The sequence below is a fragment of the Suncus etruscus genome, chromosome 3 (assembly GCF_024139225.1).
Source record: "Suncus etruscus isolate mSunEtr1 chromosome 3, mSunEtr1.pri.cur, whole genome shotgun sequence".
NCBI lineage: Eukaryota > Metazoa > Chordata > Mammalia > Eulipotyphla > Soricidae > Suncus > Suncus etruscus.
The window spans coordinates 151224655-151231563 of record NC_064850.1 but is presented as its reverse complement, the minus strand read 5'-3'; the positions used below and the strand labels follow the sequence as shown (position 1 = coordinate 151231563).

Below are 6909 nucleotides of genomic sequence, written 5' to 3'. Positions count from 1 at the left end.
GGTGACAGGTCTGCTGTAAATCTCAGGGAAGCTTGCTTGAACATGATTTCCCCTTTTGATCTTGCTGTTTTCAGAATGCTGTCTCTATCTGTGGGATTTGTCATTGTGACTAGGATGTGTCTTGGGGTGGTTTTTCTGGGGTCTCTTTTGGTTGGTACTCTTCGGGCATGCAGGATTTGATCACATATATTCTTTAGCTCTGGAAGTTTCTCTTTAATGATGTTCTTGACCATTGATTCTTCCTGGAAATTTTCTTCCTGGGTCTCTGGGACTCCAATGATTCTTAAGTTGTTTCTGTTGATCTTATCATAGACTTCTATTTTCGTCTGTTCCCATTCTTTGACTAATTTTTCCATTGTCTGCTCATTTGCTTTAAGTTTTTTGTCCAATCTCTCCTGCTGTATGGAATTGTTATGTATCTCATCTTCCACAGCACCAAGTCTATTCTCAGCTTCTGATACCCTGTCCCAGAGCTTATCCATTTTGTCATTCACTTCGTTTACTGAGTTTTTCAGGCCTGTTAGTTGACATGTTATTTCAGTTTGGAGTTTTGTCATTTCTGCCTTCATATTTTCTTGGTTCTTATTAGTGTTCTGTTCAACTCGATCCATGGTTTCTTGGAGTCTGTTGAGCACCTTCCATATTGCTAGTCTAAAGTCCTTATCTGAGAGGTTGATTAGTTGTTCAGTCATTATCTGGTCCTCAGAATTGTCATCTTCATTCTCTATGTCTGATGCTGGCCTGCGCTGTTTCCCCATTGTCACATTTGTATTGTGGGTTTTTCTACGTGTTGTAGTGGTATTCATTGTCTATATGATGTAGGCAGCACACTCCTCTGGCTCCTCCCTTTCTGGATGGGCTGACTTGCCTCTAAGGGAGGGGAGTCCTCCGTGGATGAAGCCTCACACTGGGTCAAATCTTAGGCCCGAGCATGTAACAGAGAAGACAGTCCAGAGAGAAATGTTTGCTTCTGTGATATAGCGCCGTTCTTAGTGTGATTTTTCCTTCTTGTTGCAATGGAGTTCTTTCCTTAGAAAGAGTGCACGGCCGCGTAGCGAAGCGGAGCGGCCGTGCTCCTCTGAGCCTCTTTTTGCCCCACTCGCAAGAGTTTCACGCAAGAGGACAGTAGACAGACATAGACAGGTCACACTCACAGTCTTTCACAGCTGAGCCCCACTGGGCCGGTGTACTTTCGCGGATTTTCCCCGCCTGGTGTCACACACAGGGAGCCAGCTTTTGCAAAGGATAGCCGGTTTTTATGCTCTGAAGTCCCTCCCTGAAAATGGCGTCTGGGCGAGCGAGGTTTCTGGAGGCTCTTTTTGCCCCACTCGCAAGAGTTTCACGCAAGAGGACAGTAGACAGACATAGACAGGTCACACTCACAGTCTTTCACAGCTGAGCCCCACTGGGCCGGTGTACTTTCGCGGATCCCAGCCCCATCTTTCAACTATTTCTTTCTTTGTCTCTGTTTTTCTCTTTATCTTTCTGTTTTTCCTCCCTCCTTCCTTCCTTCCTTCCTTCCTTCCTTCCTTCCTTCCTTCCTTCCTTCCTTCCTTCCTTCCTTCCTTCCTTCCCTCCTTCCTTCCTTCCCTCCTTCCTTCCTTCCTTCCCTCCTTCTTTCCTTCCTTCCCTCCTTCCTTCCTTCCTTCCTTCCTTCCTTCCTTCCTTCCTTCCTTCCTTCCTTCCTTCCCTCCCTCCCTCCTTCCTTCCTTCCTTCCTTCCTTCCTTCTTTCCTTCCTTCCTTCCTTCCTTCCTTCCTTCCTTCCTTCCTTCCTTCCTTCCTTCTTTCCTTCCTTCCTTCCTTCCTTCCTTCCTTCCTTCCTTCCTTCCTTCCTTCCTTCCTTCCTTCCTTCCTTCCTTCCTTCCTTCCTTCCTTCCTTCTTCCTTCCTTCCCTCCCTCCCTCCCTCCTTCCTTTCTTCCCTCTTCCAATCCAGCCATGCTCAGGACTTTTCCCTGGCTCTGCACTCAGGAATAACTCCTTTCACTTCTGTTGCTCACTTTACAGGGCCTTATGGAGGAACTCACAATCTTCACAACAGTCACTTTTTGATGTTACAGCCATACCACAAAGCATACCTTCTTGCTGAGAAAGTATCTGTTCTACAATTGTGTCTCCCAGTTCATAGTGTGGTTTGTCCAATATCCAAAACTTTCAAAGTTTATAATTAAAAATAAGTAAAGATATTCTCATTAGAAAAAATTTTCTTATCATTGTCCTTAATAAATGAAAAGCACAGATAGTATTAAGACATTTTCAATTCCATACAAACAGCCAAGGTCAAAAATAGCTAAGGTCAAAAATCAGTAACAAAACTACCACTATAAATCTGGAGTACAAGCACTGATTTTTCCAATCTACAATTCAAGCTTAAAATCCACTTTAATATTTTCAATTAAATCTTAATTTAATTTACAAGAACAGTGTTTACATGAAACATGTAGGTGACTTGTTACTATTCCCCCTTTTTCATAAAAATAAAAGACTAAGTTTCTTGCCATGTTTTAAGTTCTTGTGGGGTTTTTGCTGCTGCTTTTGAATAGTAGTATATCTGAGTGGTCATTTCAGAAGCACAGCTTCCTGTGTTTCATATTTTATGTACAGAAACATAATTATCTCTCAAAAAGAGGTAACCCTTGAAATCTGGACCCATAATCTACAAACAACAAAATAATGTGGTGGCTGTTTGGGTTTCTCCTATTTACAACTGAAGCAATTACAGCTTTGAATTACGTGGTTTTCACCTTTTATATTGACAAAGAACAAGTTCAGTTCTGCTTAAGAGAACACAAATAATGACCAACAGCACCACTGTAATTTAAAAAAAAAGACTGAAAAAATTAGGTGACCTATATCTTCTTGAAGAGTTTTCCCACATAGCTATCACCATTGCAATCCTTTGAGTACTTCATCTACCAAAGGAGAACTCTAACTCATACTTATGGGGTGTTAAGTCACAGGACTAAGCACACAATTCATTCCAGAGTTTTTCCATCCCATCCTGTCTACAGTGGTTGTATCTGATAATCAAAAGATAAAAAAAAATTCTCCCTTACATTTGAGATTCCCTTCTTTGCTTTCATTGCATGTTTCGGGATTATAAAAAGCAAGACTACAGAGATAGAAGCCCAATATTTGTATTTGTTCATGTTTTTCTTTTGTTTTGTTTTTGAGCCATACCTGTTGTGCTTGGGTCTTATTCCTGGATCTTCAACAGAAATCACTCTTAGTGGGCTCAGAAGATCATAAGAGGTATTGGGGATCAAACTAGGGTCAGCCATATACAAGATAGATGCCTTAACTGCTGTGCTCTCTCCATCTCCTGTATTCATTTGTTAAACAAAATAATCAAACTAATTGAATACTTTACTAGTGTCAGATTAATGGTCTGAATTGGAACTAACCTTGTGATCAAAACAGTTGAAAGCTCATATGTTTACTAACTAAAACTCATTTATCATTTATCTATGTTTTCTGATCTGTGAAATGTTTGTGTATAATAATAAGCAAGTGGCATGTACTAAGAAAATGTTTTCTAAGTACTGGTCTTGGTAACTGCATTTTAAACTATATTTAAAGAAAGATAATGTAACAAGCCAAACCAACAGTGGTTTAGAAGTTTGATTTATGTTGGAAAGTCAGAATAAGGAGTAAGAAATCTCTTAAAATTTGCTTTCTCTCTATGGAAACCCAAATATGGACTTTTTTATTTTTAACCATGGTACTTAAATAAAGAAATCATTATAAAAAATTTCCCATTATCTGTTAGTTGTTGTTTATAATTAGGTTATTTATAATTCAACTACTGAAAAACCATATTATAGCATCCCAGAAAAAGTTCATAAAGATAATATAAATGATTCCTAAAAAATTTTATTCATTAAGTTAGTCCTAAGATTGTTGATATAAGGTGGAAATGGTAATTTTTATTTTACCAAGGCTTTTGTTTTTCTCTTCCTACTCTCATTCTTTCTTTTTACTTCCTGCCATTTTGAATACAACATGTCTTAATATTGCTCTGTTTGGATTTTACTTTCTCTGGCTCTCTATGGGCCTGCTGAATCTGCCCAGGTCTCCCTCCCCAGGCTGAGGAATTCTCAGCTACTGTCTCTCCCACTTGCCATTCTTTATCTTTTTCCTCTCTGTACAGTTTTATTATGATTCAGTTTGTTCCTATTACTATTGTCCATAAATCCTTTATATTTTCTTTTACTTCTTTCTGTTTCCTCTTCTTATTTGATGGTGTCTTTTGTTTTGTTTTCAAGCACATTGATTTGGCTTTTAGGTTCCTCAGTTCTGCTGCTGGGATTCTCTACTATAATCCTTAGCTCCTTCTATTTCAATTGAATGAGTTCTTTAATGTTTTGCACAGCTTTTCTTTAAACTGATTGAATCTCTGATCAAATTCTTTCTTCATTTTAGGAGCCATTGAGAGAGAGAACAGAGAGAGAGAGAGAAAGAGAGAAAAAGAAAGAAGACAGAAAGAAAAAGAAAGTAAAAATGAAAGAAAGGAGAGAGAAAAGAAAGAAAAAGAAAAAAGAAAAAAAGGAGGAAGAAAGGAAGAAAAGAAGGAAAGGAGGAGGAGGAAGAAGAAATGGAGCTCTGAGACATAAACAGAATTTATGGTGCTATGTTTCACTAGCCCAGTTGAAGTGATCTGAGTTCAGAGCCAGGAGTAAGCTCTGAGCACCACTGAATGTGACCCTAAAATAACAACAGCAACCAATAAAACAAACAGAAAGGACATAGTGTTTAGTTAACAGAATACTTCCCACAATCCTGTGTGCATGCATTGGTGTTTGTATAATCAAAACAACTCTACATTTCCCAAGATATAAGGATGCTGGGTCAAAGACAATGTATATTTAAATTTTTGAAAAATATTACCAGTAACTCTCCAAATAAATAATCTACAAATTAATGACTGTTTTTTCCTGTTTGTTTTAGTTTCAGGGCACACCAGGTGGTGTTCAGGGATTCTTTATGATTCTATGACTGGGGTTTGTTCCTGATTATCCCTGGTGGGGTGAAACTAGTGGGGACATACATTACTGAAGGGTCTCAGAAACTTTAATGGTAGTGAAATGTCATAACCTTTAACCAAATGTGTTAGAGAGAGATTGAATGCAGGCTAACTGTGTGAAAGGAAGTGCCTTACCCATTGTACTATTTCTCTGCCAGAAATATACTAATTTTCTAATCTACAATGCACATTGGAAAAGTCATGCACATTCTAACAGCAATGGAGAACATCAAGATTTTAATATGCTAGATAAGAAATATCAGGGGCCAGAGCAGTGGTGCAGCGGTAGGACATTTATTTGACTTGCACGTGGCTGACCTAGGACTGGTGATCTAGGTTTGATTCCTCCACTTCCAACCCCCATGTCTCGTATGGTCCCTCAAGCCAAGAGAAATTTCTGAACACAGAGCCCTTGAGTATCACTGGCGTAACCCCCCTAACCCCCCCAAAAAAAAACCAACCAACCAAACAAAAAAAATATCAAAAGCCAGTGAGGTAATATAATGGGTGGAGCACTTGCCTTGCATTTGATTGACCCAGATTGATCCCTGGTATCCCATGTGGTCCCATAAGCATGGCTAAAATTGATCCCTGTGTGCAAAACTAGGAACAAATTCCTGAGCAACTACATGGCATGGCCCTGAAGCAAAACAAAACCACAAAAGAAAATCTCATTGTTCATGTTTGCATTTTCAAAATTATTGATGAATTTGAGTTTTCATTCAAAGATTTACTGTCATTGCTATTTCTTTATTTTTTTCTTTGCTTTTTGGGTCACACCCGGTGATGGTCAGGGGCCACTCCTGGCTCTGTGCTTAGAAATTGCTCCTGGCTTGGGGATCATATGGGATGCTGGGGGATTGAACTTCAGTCTGTCCTAGGTCAGCCATGTGCAAGGCAAACGCCTTACCACTTAGTCACCCCTCCGGCCCCTGTCATTGCTATTTCTTTTTCTATCAAGTAGTTTTGTAGGCTGAGCTCAACAAGGTTGCTGATCTTCTATTATAGTTTGTTTGAACATTTTTAGATAGGTAAAGAAAATACTTGCATCACTTTCATGTAGTTTTTAACTTCATAGTAACATATCATGTATCTATGTCTATTAGTCTACTTTAAAATGTCTTTATGGAACCAATTTTGTACATTTTTCCCTTTGTCATATCTGGAACTTATGACATATTTTTTATTTTTTTATCATTTTTACCTTTATTTAAATAATTTATTTGTGATTACAAACATGACTTTAGTTGGGTTTTAGTCACAAAAAGAACACCCCCTTCACTAATGCAACATCCCACCACTAATTTACCCCATTTACCTCCACCCACACCCCCTGCCTGTATTCAACACAGGCATTCTACTTCTCTCACTAATTAACATTGTCATAGTAGTTGTTAGTTGGAACTTATGACATATTTACAAAGTATTTTCATATATTGTGAAGTTTTATAAAATTTACTGTTCCAGTAGGCTAATTTTGGTCTAATTATTTTGCATTTATCTTTTTATTTATCTGAAGGTCTTAGTTCAGTATGCCAACCCTGTTGGTTGGCAAGGGTCAGCTTCCTCCTCCTGGTGACCTAGGCCATTCCCACCAGCTCAAGACTAGGAAATAATCAGTCCCAGGCTGATGACTAGAGGCAGTTTATTCCCCCTATAACAGTGCTTATATAGGACAAAAAGAGGAACTGGGATATTCGAATGGTATCAGGACCTGGGGTGGGGGTAGATGAGACACTGAGGAGAAGCTCGCAAGAATAATGGGGTTTAGGAGTGCCCTGGTGCTTGCTTCGGCAGCACATATACTAAAATTGGAATGATACAGAGAAGATTAGCATGGCCCCTGCGCAATAAGTGCCCTGGAGCAAGGCAGTATTGATAAGTATT

General features: G+C 39.0%; 1 non-coding gene across 1 annotated transcript; it reads left to right on the top strand.

The window, feature by feature from the left end:
* The first annotated feature begins 6803 nt into the window (after positions 1-6803).
* On the top strand, positions 6804-6909 carry LOC126004842 (U6 spliceosomal RNA). Its single transcript, XR_007494083.1, has one exon. It is a non-coding gene; the product is annotated as a U6 spliceosomal RNA (small nuclear RNA).